At 49.3% G+C, this 14,172-nt stretch overlaps 1 long non-coding RNA gene across 1 annotated transcript; it reads left to right on the top strand.

Annotated features, from left to right (window-relative positions):
* The first annotated feature begins 2,155 nt into the window (after positions 1–2,155).
* LOC118166630 lies at positions 2,156–4,179 on the top strand. Its single transcript, XR_004750638.1, has 2 exons — positions 2,156–2,343; positions 3,488–4,179. It is a non-coding gene; the product is annotated as an uncharacterized LOC118166630 (long non-coding RNA).
* Positions 4,180–14,172: the final 9,993 nt, after the last annotated feature.

Below are 14,172 nucleotides of genomic sequence, written 5' to 3'. Positions count from 1 at the left end.
GCGAGCCGTACCAAGTGCTGGCACCGCGGGAGCCCACGGCTGGTATCGGCACCCGCGCTGTGCACAATGTTCATTTGTTTGGGGTGCTAACACGAAATGACAAAAGCCTCCAGATTCATGCTGAAAAAAAATTGTCTCTTGCTAATTATTAGATTACGAAACATGTTTCATAATCTAATGAATAATGGGGCACCCGCCGCCCGGGCCCAGATTTTTTATTTTTATTATTTTTATTTTTTTGGTTCCCTGTTTGAATCTGGATTTTTTCATTGTTTGCCCCAGAGTTCTTTTTTGGTAGGTCGAAACAGAGATGTGAAAAGAATGGGAAGGCTGGGTTTTATTTGTGCCTTGCCTGTTAAAGCTGTGACTTGGCTCACACAGTAAGTGCAAACAATTCTCTCCTGGCAAGTGTTCAGTGGAGACATTACTGATGACAGACTTTATTAACTGCAGGTTTGCTTGTTATTAAATTCTCTGTATGCTAGTTTCCGAAGCTGCTGGCCTGGCCGGCTGCATCGTATTAGGATCTTTAGGAAGAAAGAAAAGAACAGAACATTGTATGCAGCGGAGCCAGCGATGATGAGATAGGGAAGCCAGCAATGCGTTTTGCTTTGGGAAGAGGACCCAAGGAGATAATTAATGGCTACATTTAAAACAAACATTTGCTTGTTTTATTGAGTTAATTCAAGCCATGAGATTCCTGGTTTTCAGGGAGGCCAGGTGAAGCTGGGGATAGGTTCCCACGTCAGCGCACTCAGTGCTGCAGGAGGTCAATGTATGTTGCGTTAATTGTTTGGGGGGGGGAAAAAAAACACCATTAAAATTCAGGCATGTTTCTAATTTCTCAAAGCCTTGTCTAAAAGTCTTCTCTTCCCGTCTCCCACCCTAGCTATTGTATCTACAGCATGCCACCAGTGACTGCCTTTCTATACACAAAAGTCATACAAAGTCCTAATTCCATAGGACTGAATGCCCTCCGTCGCTGCGGGCACCAACCCTGATGGCCCAGGACACCTTACCAATTAAAAATGATGAGTTTTCACAAGATGGATGCCAGGTATTTCCTGAAAATCAGGTCCCTTTGCAAGGTGTCCCACCTTCAGCTCTCAACAGATAGTGATTTGTGGGAGGAATCTTGGCTGAAAGCTTGAAAGCATTTTAAACAGATGGGAGCTGCTCAGATGCAAGAGAGCAGGAATTGATCCACAGTAGCCAAAAAGGAAAAATAGATTTTGCACCAAAGATCTTGTGCATTTTTGCCCTAGGATTGTCTGAGATGTTTAAGATGCTGGCTTCCTCCTGCTGACCTCGATCAATACAATCATAATTCTGCGTCAATGAAAGCAGACAACTGGTTTGGTTCACAATCTGGGTTTGCAATTTGGTGTTTTAAGCACACTCCTCTCTCTATATGGCGCTGGCTGTTGAGGCTAATGGCAGTAGTTAAATTGTTCAAGCTAAGCCCAAGAATACAGTTCTTTCCCTCCACAAGATGAGAAATTCACTGGGGGGGAAAAAAAGGCTTTTTTTTTTTTTTTTCTTCTTTTTTTCTTTTTTTGTCCTAATGGGAAAATCTCCTTTCATCTCTGTTTTGGAGGAAACAAAAGAAAACTGTGCCTGTAGTGCCTGTAGCCCAGGTCACCCAGAGAGTTTTGTGGCTGAGGGAGAGGAGTTTCTCCAGCCAAGGGGTGCAGAGCAGCGAAGTGGCTGGGATGTGCCAGGTTTTGCTCCCCTAACTTCTTTCCCCAGGTACATTTTGGCTCACGGCAGGCGCTGGCCCGCAGGGACCCAAAGCCCCGAGCTGCTGTTGGGCTCCATTTCTTCATCTTTTGGCTATCAAAAACTGGGGAAAGGAAGGAAAGAGAGTAACGAAATACTTATTTTTCCTCATTCTTCCCTTTGGGCTTTTGTACCACAGCTAATGATGTTTGGTGGGAGCCCATGTTTTGCAATTTATCACTTTGGCATGCAGATAAAGGGGCTGGTGGTGCTATTGATCTCCTGCTTTTCCTTTGAGGCTGCAAACTGTGTGTTACTTGGTTGTGTGCCTTGGGGCCTCCCTGGTGGCTGGGGGCTGAAGGGTCTTTCTCAGTCTCCACCCCTGTATTCGGTATCTAGGTGCTGTGAGGCCTGTGCTATGGATAAAGTCCCCTCCTCGACGTGCTCCGAGGTCCTGCAGTGAGGAAGCACCACGAGATCCCTGCATAAAAGGCAGCACCGACCTTTCAGCTGTCCCCAGTTTCATTAAATTTGCCCAGGCTGCTTGCTGCTCAAAAGGTGAGTGACAGCCCATCTTGGCAATACCCTAGCATCCCGGAAATACTGGAGGATTTTCTTTTCTATGTAAGTAATAAAAATCTCTCAGTTGAAAGCTTTCCGGTGGGCCTTGTTGTACGTTCATTTTCTGTAGGTCTGACAAGTGCCCTCAATATGATGTTGCCTTATCTTCTATCTTGCTCTCCTGATAAAATAAACTGCTGGAGAAATCTGTATGCCCTTAGAACCATGCCAAGGAACAGATGCGTAACGGGTGTCCAAGTTAAAAAAATAATAATAAAATAAAATCGTTTTATGTCTGGCCTGAAAAAATGTCAGAAAACTACAATCAAGGAAAAAACAGCTCCACCCTCTCTTCATTTTCAGAACCTGGGACGTGACCATTTCAGGCCATGTTTTGTCTGGGAGTCTCCTTCCCCAGCCTGTGAACACAATGAGGATTGTGTCTCAGGTATCTTGAAAATGTTTTGCTACTGTTGGTGAATTTAGATGGGAAAAGCCAGGCACAAAGGGGCTTAAGTGATTTGGCTCAATTAACTATAATTTATGAATCCTAATTCCCAGTTGACTAATCACAGTATCAGACAATGGCTGTGACTCCAGAAATTGCTTAAATATGTGCCTCTGCTCTACTGGATGTTAAACATGTGCTTAAAAATAGACAGATGGGCCACTTTTGAATGAGAAATATTATCCTCTATTCAGACTTGGTTCTTAAAAGCAAGCGAGCTTGGACATCACTTGGATTTAGCCTTAGCTTTGCATTTACCTGTTCTGAGGAGGGAAGTGTTTGGAGAAAAGAGGGAGAGCTGAAGTCTGAAAAACTCAGAAGTTTTAAAAACCCTCTGCTCAAAGTCTTCCCGCGAGACGGGGGGCTGCAGAAGCTGCCATTCGGGGTCCTCCGGCCAGTGGGTCTCAATGAAGTGCTCAGGGTCAGTAAGGAAGAAGAAATCATCGTGCCTGCAGGGCAAGAGGAGAGGGCACCATGGAGGGTATAAGAAAACCTTTAGCATATAGGAAGGGAGCTTCCCCCACACCATCAGAGCTGCACCAGCTTCAGTAAGGGAGGATCGAGCTCTCACTGAGCGTTTCACTCCTATGCTCACATCCCACTCCAGTTTGCTACCAAACCTCTGACCATGTTGGCTTTGCTTGTTCTGAGAGCTGCACGCGTTGCTGGGGGCCTTCACTTTCCTTTCATGGATCTTAGGGGTGGGGAGAGGATCCCTCTCTCTGCAGGCGGGCAGGTCAAATGCAAGGTTTGATTGCCCACAGAAATGGTCCAGCACCTTGTCCAGCTCTGGCCAATGCTGAGGGGGATCCTCCAGCACTTCTTTTCATCCTAGATGCACCCATTTTTCCTGGAAAATGACTTTATAGACGGCTCTCCACACCCCGAGTCCTGTGACTTCTTCCAAGAATTTACTCAGGATTTTTTAGAAAAATACATCTCGGTTCCAGCCTGACTTTCCAAATATTGCCTTTGCTGAGGGGTCAGCCTGCAGCCTTGTACTGGGGTCACCCTCTGAAGCCCTGTTACATCTGTCAACCTGAAGGTTTTGAGGTCATTGACAGCACCGTGCAGGGTAAAGCTCCCTCAGCCTGCCCAGCCCGGAGCAGATACCCCAGGGGACTCCACAAGGACTAACAAGAAGCTGTTATCTCTGCCTGTTGCCATAGGTGATGGTTCTTCTGCTCCTTTTTTTTTTTTTTTTTTTTCCCCATGCTCAGCTAAAAACAACCCATACTCACTGGTGTTATAAACTGTTTGCAGCAAGATAATTACCTATTAGAAATTCCACAATTATTTCATTACACATTATTAGAGAGAGAGGAAAAAAAATAAAAATGTCAATCCCATAATATAGTTAATGGAAATTATTAAATTGTACAAATAACTTCCATGAGAGTCATTATTTGCTTAACATGGGCTGAGAAATCTAAAGTAATTATGTGTGGAGCCACATAAGAGTGAAGTTGCTGTGAAAACAAGAGTTTGTTTTGTCGCCACGGTTTAAAATAAATTCGGGAGAGGGACAAGGGGGGGAAGTCGTCACCTGAAAAGTTGCCACTCCAGCTCAGGGAGCAAGGAACTTGAATGTAGGTGTCTACAGCGGGTCTCTTTTTGCATGAGGTCCCTGAGGACCCACTGTAGCTAAGGGTGAGCAGATTGGTTCTCTGCACCACCTGCAATTAGCATCTGGGGGGTGCATTTTAAATGTGGGCTCAAGGCCTGGCAAACCTGGTCTTTAAGGGGTCTACTGGAAGGTTTGGGATGACCATCTCCAAGGCCACGTTGAACCTTGTCAGTTTGCGTTGAGGAACGTGTTTCCAGTGATGGTGTGGGGTGGTGTGTCTCACCTGGGCACGAACAACCTGCTCTCTGGATCCACGGTCCCCGCACCCCAGCAGGCATCCAGGAGGCACCACTGTCCTTCCAGCTCCACCGCGTTCCACATGTGGCCGGTCTTCTGCTGCTGGCACCACCGGCCTCCGTGGGTACCAAGGCCCCGGCCGAACCCCGGGACCTCCACGCAGCTCAGACCTGCCTTCCTGCCCAGGGGAGACAACCACTCAACAACCACTGCTTTCTGCCTGCTTCTTGCAATCCAACCCAACCTGTGTGGTGAATTTCATAGAATCATAGAATCACAGAATACCCCAACTCGGAAGGGACTTGTAAGGATCATCGAGTCCAACTCCTGGCTCCAGTTCGACCTTCCCAAATCCAAGGTCCCACATTTGTGCCAGCTGTTGGCCAAATCCAGCTTTCAGCCAGCTTCCTGCTCACCCAGGCTACTCCCAACCTTTGGTCTTCGTATCTTGGACCCTGGTTTCTCCATCAAACCCATCCCTACTCCTCCATCCAAGCAGAAGAGGGAGGGACACGGCGGGTAATGATGCCAGTTGCGTGCAATCCCCATGCCAGCTGTAGGTCTCCCACTCAGATCTTTGAGGGGGCAGGCTGAGAAAGCCCAAGGTGAGTTTTTACCTGCACATTTCCCGGCACAAATGGGCATAACCAGAGCACACAGCTTTCCCCGTTTGCAGAACCTGCTCTGGCACGTGCATCTTCTGAGACAGCCCCAGGAAGCCATCCACATCATATTCTAGGAAAGGGAGAACACCACCCAATTTCAGGCCAATGTATGGGCTTATTATTTCCAAACCGATCCCATTCCTTCTCCTGCCCAACCCTGTTTCTCTGCCTACCCACCCTGGAAGCCATGACAGCTCTTCTCTCCGTAGTTATTCAAGAGCTTGACAATTCCCCATATGAGCAAAGAATTGCTAAAGCCTTGGGGGAATTGGATTCTCAGCGCATGTAAACAGCGGTTGCGCCATTCAAGTGAGGTACAGTGACAATCACATTGTCTCGCACACATGGATGTAGTAGGGTAAAGTAGCACGAAGTGGCTGCATTGTGCTGAGATTCCTGTGTCCCCAGATGACTGCTGCCAGGCATAGCTCGGCTTCCTCGGACTTGCACCACGCACGCATTATCAGGGAGATGCCCTCGGGTGCGTTGAAGCTGAGAGCAATGGAGGTGGGTGGGCTCAATTCGTGTCTCTGGGGGTCTGGTACCCAGCAGGTGTCATTTCCAGGTCCCAGTTTGTGACCAGTTCCCACCCCAGGCTCTTTCACAAAGTCAGGAGGGGATTATTTCACTTTGTGATTGCCGTAAGAACATCGTAGAGTCTGTTCTTCAGGACACGAGGAGCCTAAATCCAGGAGGTGGCATCCAAGGAAAGGGCTCTCAGCTCCATCATGCCACCACTAAACAGTGGGACCAGACTTACCGATGTTATGGCAGAGCCAGATCCATATTGCCCGCACCGTCTCCAGCTTGCTCTGGGATTTGGCAGTGATGAGGGGAACAATGGCCTGGATGGACATCCTGCTGAGCCCAGATTTCAGCTGCAATGGAGAGGAGAGGTGAGATAAAGGCACTCTTGGTGTCACCACCACACGGCTGGGTGACTGCTGACATGCTGGGCTTGCTGGAAGGAAAAGGTACATCACGAAAACCCCAAAGCTGCATTTCCCACCCCGGAATTTAAAATGCAAAAATGTGGTTTGTGGTAGAACAGGGTGTTTTCCCCATTTTCCTAGCATGGTTTTACAAAAGCCTAAGGACTGGAATTGCAAGCTGGAGGAAATAATCAGATTAATGTCTTAGTGTATTAACACAGAAGAGGAGCGTCCTTGTGGCTCAGATACTCTTCTTGAGACTGTGAAACTCCAGCCAAATCCGTACACCAAAATGGGTGGAAAAAAGATTTTTGCCCCTACCTCTAAAATTCCTTAATTTCTTAAAAGCCTTTCTGCCCCTTTCCTCCCATTCACTCATTGACATTTCCGTGCTCTTCCCTTCTTTGTGCTAGCACAAGCATTTTTAGCAGCAGGCTTTTCTTTCACTGGGTTAAATTTAGTCCAGCTGGTTTCTCCAACCTCCTGCCCCTGCTATGTTACTCCTCAATGACTTTCCTGCCCCAGCCATGTAAGATATTTTCACGTAGATGGAAATTTCTTTCTGTCTACGTGTGGGAAATGTTGCGTTTGTAATTGCTAAAGATTTTCCTTGGGATGCTGGGTTTAAAAATGAAGGTGCAGCCAGGAGAGGACCTGTTTCAAAATGACTGTGCTGCTGCTGGTCCTTTGTGTTTCCACCACGAGGTTGTTATGAGTGTGCAGCTGCTGGGCAAACAAATAATGATAATTATTTCCAAGGAACAAAGAAGTATCTGCCATTAGTTATCTAGCTACGTGCTTCCCTGTTGGCACATCTTGGTGCAAATTCAGCCCAAGTGTATCCTCTGTTTCAGCCAGAGATGGTCCTAGATTGAGAGTTGCAACACTCCCAGGTAATCCTGGCCCTGAATAAGCACGAGGACCCTGAAGAATTGGGGCAGGGCGTCTTGGCTAGGTAACTGCTGGCTCCCCCAGAGGTATCTGGAGTTGACAGATGGGGCTGTTTTCCCCCAGACCACCCAGGCAGTGACCTGGGTGCATGCAGACCGTCCCCAGGCTGCTCCTAGATGGCGAGACGTGATACCCAACTGGTGGGCAGCCAGCGAGCTCTGCCCATGCTCTTGGCACTCATAATTCCCATCCAAGGAGGAGACTGAGTGCACCAGGTTTTAGTGCAGCTAGCACCTTGAATAAACAGCGAAACAAGCTGTTCCCATGACTCCCCATTGCCTTGGAAGTATTTTTGGTAGTTTATTACCTTCTTTCTCCTCCCTTCCAACTCCCTCCCCCTCTCTTCTCTTTTTTAATAGGCCAGGTAGGCCGTGAAATACTGCTGCATCCTTCTTCCCAAGGGATATTAGCCTCAGGCTAGGTAGAAATTACAGGTTTCGGCTACAACGGAGAGCACAACTATTCCTTGTGCCTCTTCACTCTCACTAATGAGCTGATGTGTAAGCTGCGAGCTCGCTGCTTAGACAAATTGTGCCGGCCCTGGGGGAGAAATTACAGCAGCAGCACAGGGTTGGGGTAAGAGGAAGGAATTATATAATTTGGTGCTCTCCTTCTGGGCTCCCACGCACCCGGAAAAGTGGAGCATCATATAACAGACCCCTTGCACCCTTCTAGAAAGGTCTTTGGGATCCTTCTGTCCACGTACAATCCTGCCTGGGGTCCTGCAAAGCCTGTGCCATGACAAAGCCAGCCCTTCTGCCCAAGTTTGGCCACCACTTTGCCCCTGCTGTTGTCAACCAGAGCTTGTGGTGAAAGCTGAAAGTGAGGAGATGGACCCGCTGAGGGACACCAGGACCTACCTGATGGCTCACATGTAGGACGTGGGCGTCCACGTGGCTGAAAACCTTTGAGTCAGAGAAGAGATCCCTCCTGGTCTTTCTCTGGGGATTTTTTGCTGGCTTCTCTTCTTCCGAGCTGCTAGGCCCTTCCTTGGGAAGGAGAGCTGGAGAGCAGCTTCCCGAGGTCATGGACGACTTCTGCAGCACCTTGTGGAAGGTGGCCCCTTGGCCACTGCCATTCACTTTGTTTGCCCAAAACATGAAAACGTCCCTGGAGGCGGAATCCTTGAGCTCATCCCTCACTTTCTGCGTAGCTGTGATGTTCTTTAGCACCCCATCCTTGTTCCTGTTCCTTCTGGTGTCTCGGCGGGGGAGTTTCTCTGGGGTCTCAGGGCTGATCTCTTCAGAAACGTGTCCCAGGGACAAGTTGCCATTACAGACATCTGATGTCTGAGCCCCCCTCTGACCAGGCACGGTGTCACCTGCCGGCGGTGGCATCGCGTTCTCTTTGTGGCTCCTGGGATGGGCCCACCTCCCCGGGCCTCGGGTGGGCTGTTTTTCATGGTGGCTGCCGTTCCTGGAGTGAGGGGAAAGAACCGGCTCATTTGCTTTGGCGGTGTGGGATTTGGATGACTTGTCCCTGTCGTGGCTGGTCTTCATCCCTGCCGTGGGCAAGGGGCTGGAGAAACCACCGAGGCCTGGGGATGGAAAGGGAGGTGAGGTTTTTTACAAAATAAGAATATAGTCTGAAATGATTCCTTCAGAGCCTGCCTGTCTGCATGGGTAAGTACAGCAAATCAGGATTTGGTCAGCAGAATTTAGCCAAAAGTACTGTTTTTTTTCCCCCGAATTCCAGCAGAAAAGTGGGATAGAAATGCCACAGAGAAGCCCTTGACCTGTTTCCAAGTGCAGATATGTGGCTTTTTCTTAGAGGCAAACTCGCTGGCTGAACATCAGTTGTTACATGTCTGCACTGGAAGGAAATGGGTAAATCAGGGCTATTCCTTGTGCAAACAAAGGGCCAGGAGGCATCTGTGTGTGTTGGAAGTGTCTGTGTTTGGGTCTGTGCCTCAGTTCCCCTGCATGAAACTTGGACAAATCACATAACATTTCTCCTCACCTCCAGAGCTAGGAATCAGGGCAAACAAAGAGTTAATATAATTAGTGTTTAGGTGCTCCAAAGGGGTCCATTTTTCAGCAAACCTTTTCTTTGGGAGGACCCCCCACATTCCACCCCAAATATTTTTGTGATGCTCAGACTTACTTCTTCTGTTCAGGTTCTGCAGAAAAAAATAATATGTAATTTTTTGTTTTCCTGCTTTGCATTTGAAATGTAGCTGAGTCGAGTGAGAAGGCCATGGGGGAAAATAGGTGAAAAAGTGGGAGGAAAGGTGCGATCCAGGACCGGCGGGTTTGTTGGGTTAAAGCTGCGGGCAGAGCCAGCTCTCGCATGCCCTCGACATCTGCACGGCGCCCGCTGGTTTCATCTTGGTTTAGCTTCTATTTGCTGTTGTTGTTTTTAATCACGAAATGACTGTTTGTGCCATGCAAGCAGCAGAGCCTGCTGTGAGGCACTCGGCGTCGCCCAGAAATGTCACTCCCCGCGTTCAGCCGGCCTCTCCCAGGCAGGCTGGCTTTCAACAGCTGCGCTGGGGCGCTGGCCCCGATCTTCCAGGAAAGCGGGGATGTCACTTGTCCCTCCCGGTGCTGCCCTGATTGTCCCCGCTCTGCCTGGGACGAGCCTCGCAGAGCTGGGGCAGCCTCATCCAGAAGGGATGAGGGAGGTGGTGACTCCCAGGCTGGCCAAAATTAACATGTGAAAGCACGCACCGACAGCGTGCCAACGGCACCCATGTGTCAATCCAGTGCTGGGTGCTCAGACAACCAGAGGACACCCCGCTGGGAGCACATCCCCTAGGTAGGCTTCTCAGTGGGATGCTCGTCTTTGCAGGGCTGCCGCAGAGCTTCTGCACGGCCCGCTGAAGCCGTCCGTTCCCTATTTCCTCCCGGACCACATCTGAGCCCAAGGAGACGAATTGTTGGTGCCCAGCTGTTGACACGTTGGAGCTGTCGCCGTGCGTGGGAGCTGCGGTCGCTGCTGGGCTGCTCTCCCGTCCCCAGGCGCAGCCACACGCTGACACAGGCAGAGAGAGGCGTTTTGCCTGCCGCTTTCTAAGTGAGCAACAAGAGGCCACTTCTGGGCCTTTCACGGTCGTTACCTGACGTGAACCGGGGCTTGGCGACTCAAAAAAGAGTTACCAAGAGTTTTCCCAGCAGGTCCCAGGAAGCACAGCCTTTCTCTGCTTGCTCCTGCAAAGTGTGTCCTGTCCTGGTGGGACCGGGGGGCTTCAAAGCCTGTTTTTTGCCACAGCCCTGCTTCCTCACACCTCGCCGTGCCACCTTCCCACTTTCTTTCTGGGAGGGGATCTGCGTGGGGCTACGGTGGAAGCTGTGCCCTCAGCACACAGCCACAGGCTCCGAAAGAGTGGAACGACCCAGATGATGGAAAACGTAGGAAAACTCACTTTCTTAGTCTTATTTTATTAAACCGAAGACTTTTGCTTAGATTTAAACTGAATATTTTGTTTCCATTCTGTGCCACTCATGTATTTACAGCTTTAAAAGAAATTTAAGCAAAAGCTCTGCTTTAACATGTCTAAATGGTTTTCTCTCCCCATGCATTAAACTTATCCCTCCAGACAAAACCCCTAGCTCAGAAGCCCCTAAATCATTGCTTGTAGTCACAGACGAGAAGGAAGACTGCTGCTTTCTTACTTTTCCCCCGAAATTTCATCTGTGGTTGCAGAGCACGGGTCAGCAAGAGCACTGACCTCAGAGAGCACTGTGCAACCTCCCCCTGCACCCACCAGTGTCCCGGAGGTGCCACCACGTTAACCCACAAAATGACAGCTCCAGGGGGGGAATTTCAGCCCCGAGGGGCTGCTGCAGAGGGAGGAGAGGTGGGGACAGGCAGGCTGCTGGTGGGGTTTGAATGGAACAATCACCCCGTGCCTCCCTGGGGACGGTTGGGCTATCAGCGAGCCACTATCGTGTTCCCAGACTGGCATTTCGGTCTGCCCTCTCTGTGTTTTTGAAGTCAGGAAGACGGGAATCACATTTGTAAGCTGCAACAGCGACAGCTTAGAGGTCAAATGCTCCTCAACAGGAGCAGAGCCATGCTGGACCCTGTCCAGCCCAGGTGGGGACACAGCACTTGGTCCTGCTACGGTGAGGAAATGGACAGAGCCAAGAGGATTAATGCAGAAAAGTGGCAAAATGATGAGAAATAACCCCAAATGGGGTTGTTCCTACTCACCCTGCTCACGCCGCCGCTGTTTTCTCCCTGCTGCTGGCAGAAGGCAGGCAGCTCCTGGTGGGCCCCATCCCTTTTATACACGTACCGACACAGGGCTGGCTCTTTCTTTTGCACCTTGCTATTATCAGGGGGGCTAAAAATACTATAAAGTGCCGGCGAACGTGTTAACGTCGCTGCCACCAAGCAAAGCCTCTGTGAGCCTGGCACTTCTGCAGTGTGTGTATGGGCTGGGGTGTATTTGCAGGGAGATAGGGGAGAGGGAAAAGGTTTTCTCTTATCAGCAGCCAGGCTTTGGCAGGGCCAAAGTGTCAGCCCCCCTGTCTGGTGAGGGCAGCTGCCCGTAGGTTGGGGTGTTTGTGCAGCCTTGCTCCTGCTCTGAGCACCTTTCACTGCTCTCCCATGATTTCACCATCTTGCTCCTTGTGTTTCACCGTCCTGCCTTTGCCCTAAGAGGGAGGGAGGTGATGGGGGAAGCCAAGAGCAGATTTATCCAGGGCTGGTGGGGTTGTTCTCCGCTTGTTCACAGTGCTTGGCAAAGCACAAGCTCTTACTACCTCGTGAGATGCTCACTGAGTAATTCCCAATGCCTTTGCAATCATCTACATCCGTCCTGAACTTATTGCACCCCTGATTTTCCCACTCATGCAAAATTTCCCTTGCCATGAGATTGCATCTGCAGGAATGGATTGTGAACTTTTTATTTCAGCTTTGCACAGCATGGGCTGCTTTGCAGCCTTTTTTCCTTAGCTTGGTTTCCTGGGAAATCTCCAGTGCACAAGAGAAATAACATCTCATAGAGGTGACCAAAAACTTGAAGCATGGAGGTCGGAATATTGTTCTTTGTTATTATCTAGCTATGTTCCACTAAGTGGCATCATATCCCTTGTTTCTGCACACTCATCTTAACTCTGTCTCCAAATATTGAAACATTTCTTGATCAAACAGGAAATAATAAGGGAGGAAACACAGTTGCCAGCTGAATGGGAGCAGATTCTTGGAAAAGAAATCTCAGTCTTTGGCTGAAATTGGAGAGAATAAAATGAAAAGGAGAAAAAGATTACTTTGGAGAAGTGAAGAGAAACATTTTGTGAAAACTCTCCCCAGACCTGAGTCATCTTTAAGTGGGGAAGGAGCCCACAGCCTGCTGATGCTGCAGGTTCTCCCCAGCTCCCCTCTTGGCATGGGGTCCGTGCCATTCCGGAGGTGGCAGAGCCCAACGTGTCATTTGGGTGCCAGCACTGAAACCTTCCTAATTTGCAAAAAATGGTTTCAAAATGAAATTTTCACAGTGAGCAGGACTTGGCACCGGGAAACTGGCAAAGGATAGTTGTGTGTCTTGGGGGCAAGAGCCTGAAAATCCATAACATGAAGATGTCCCAGAGCCATTGAAGGCTCTGTTTTGCAACGTGACCCTCTCCGCCCAATCCAGAGATCACCGAAATGCTGCAAAAGGATCTATAAGGCAAGGAGTCGTGAGAAATGCCTGTCTGGCACCAGCCCTCCTCATTAATCTCATACCATGCTCTTCCCTTTCACCCCGTTGGTTTGATATTCACATGCGAACAGCAATTACACCCTTTGGCTAAAAAAGTCCTGGAGTCAGGGCGTGAGCCCAAGCTTCTGGGCGACCGATGAGAGCCGTGGGTCTCCTGCTAGGTGAGACAGGAGGGGGCAAGATAGAAAAAAACACATCATTTCTTCCTTATTTCCAACAGTGGAAGAAGTGTGAAGAGAATCAAGATTTGGATAGAGTTGATCCAAGCAAAACAAGGAGCTAAGAATACTCTTGCAGAGAGGGATTTTGCACGTGCAACGAAGGCAAATTTGCATCAGCTGAGCTAGGGCTGCTGCTGATTTGATCTTTGTTATCCAGGTATGGCAGGAAGGGCAGATATGGATGGTGAGGTGTAGCTGCTGGTGGGTGGTTTAGGATGGGGCCAAGGTGGACCTGGTCGTGCTGTCCCCACCTTGGTCACACACCATGGTAGAGGGCTGGTAGACATGCTCCATTGGGTTGGGTGCAACCTTTGGGCGATACCCATCCTTGGGGCATGGCATTGCTAATAATGTGAGGAGACATTTCAAATCTGTCTATAAACGGGGTTTCATCCTGTTCACTTCTCCCTGAGCACCCTGGGACGTGCAGGATGAATCCAGCTCCGTGCCAGCTCGAGGGACTGGCCGTGGGCTCCCGACAGAGGCGAGGGATCGTGGCAGCAGCTCTGCAGCCTTCTCATGCAGAGCGCGGTTGAGAAAGTAATTTTCATTGTAATCTTTTATTTTGCTTGTGAAGCCTTCCAGACTCAGGGAGTCTCTTGGCTCTAAAGCCGGGAGCTAGTTTTTGGGTTATTTTTTTGTTTTATTTTTTTATAAAGCACTCAGCAGGAATCCAGGATTTAAGAGACGAGAGAGAATTGCTCGCTCTGCAGATATTGGCAGCGAGCCGCTTTTCCAGTTTATTTCCCTGGAAAGAGGGAATGAATACATGGAAATAAAGCACAGGCAGTATTTTAAAATCCTTCAGACCAGCACCTTCACCTAACACGGGTCCGGGCTGCTTTTCTGGGCACGCAGCCTTCCTCTCCTGGCAGACCCTGAGTAGGGGGCAGGCAGGGAAATCCACGGCTGCTTTGGAGACCTGTGCAGTGAGGTGTGTTGGAAGGACAACGTGTCTGTCAGGAGGGCACCCCAACCCAAATCATCCAGGTGGGGCTGAATTCATCCCAGCCACTCTGAAGATAACACTGAGTTGTTCTTGTTGCCAAAAACAAACAAACAAACAAACAAACAAAACAAAAACAAACAAACAAACAAACA

The sequence above is a fragment of the Oxyura jamaicensis genome, chromosome 4 (genome assembly GCF_011077185.1).
Source record: "Oxyura jamaicensis isolate SHBP4307 breed ruddy duck chromosome 4, BPBGC_Ojam_1.0, whole genome shotgun sequence".
Lineage (NCBI taxonomy): Eukaryota > Metazoa > Chordata > Aves > Anseriformes > Anatidae > Oxyura > Oxyura jamaicensis.
Note: the sequence above shows the minus strand (reverse complement) of the source record. Positions and strands in the feature narration are given on the sequence as shown.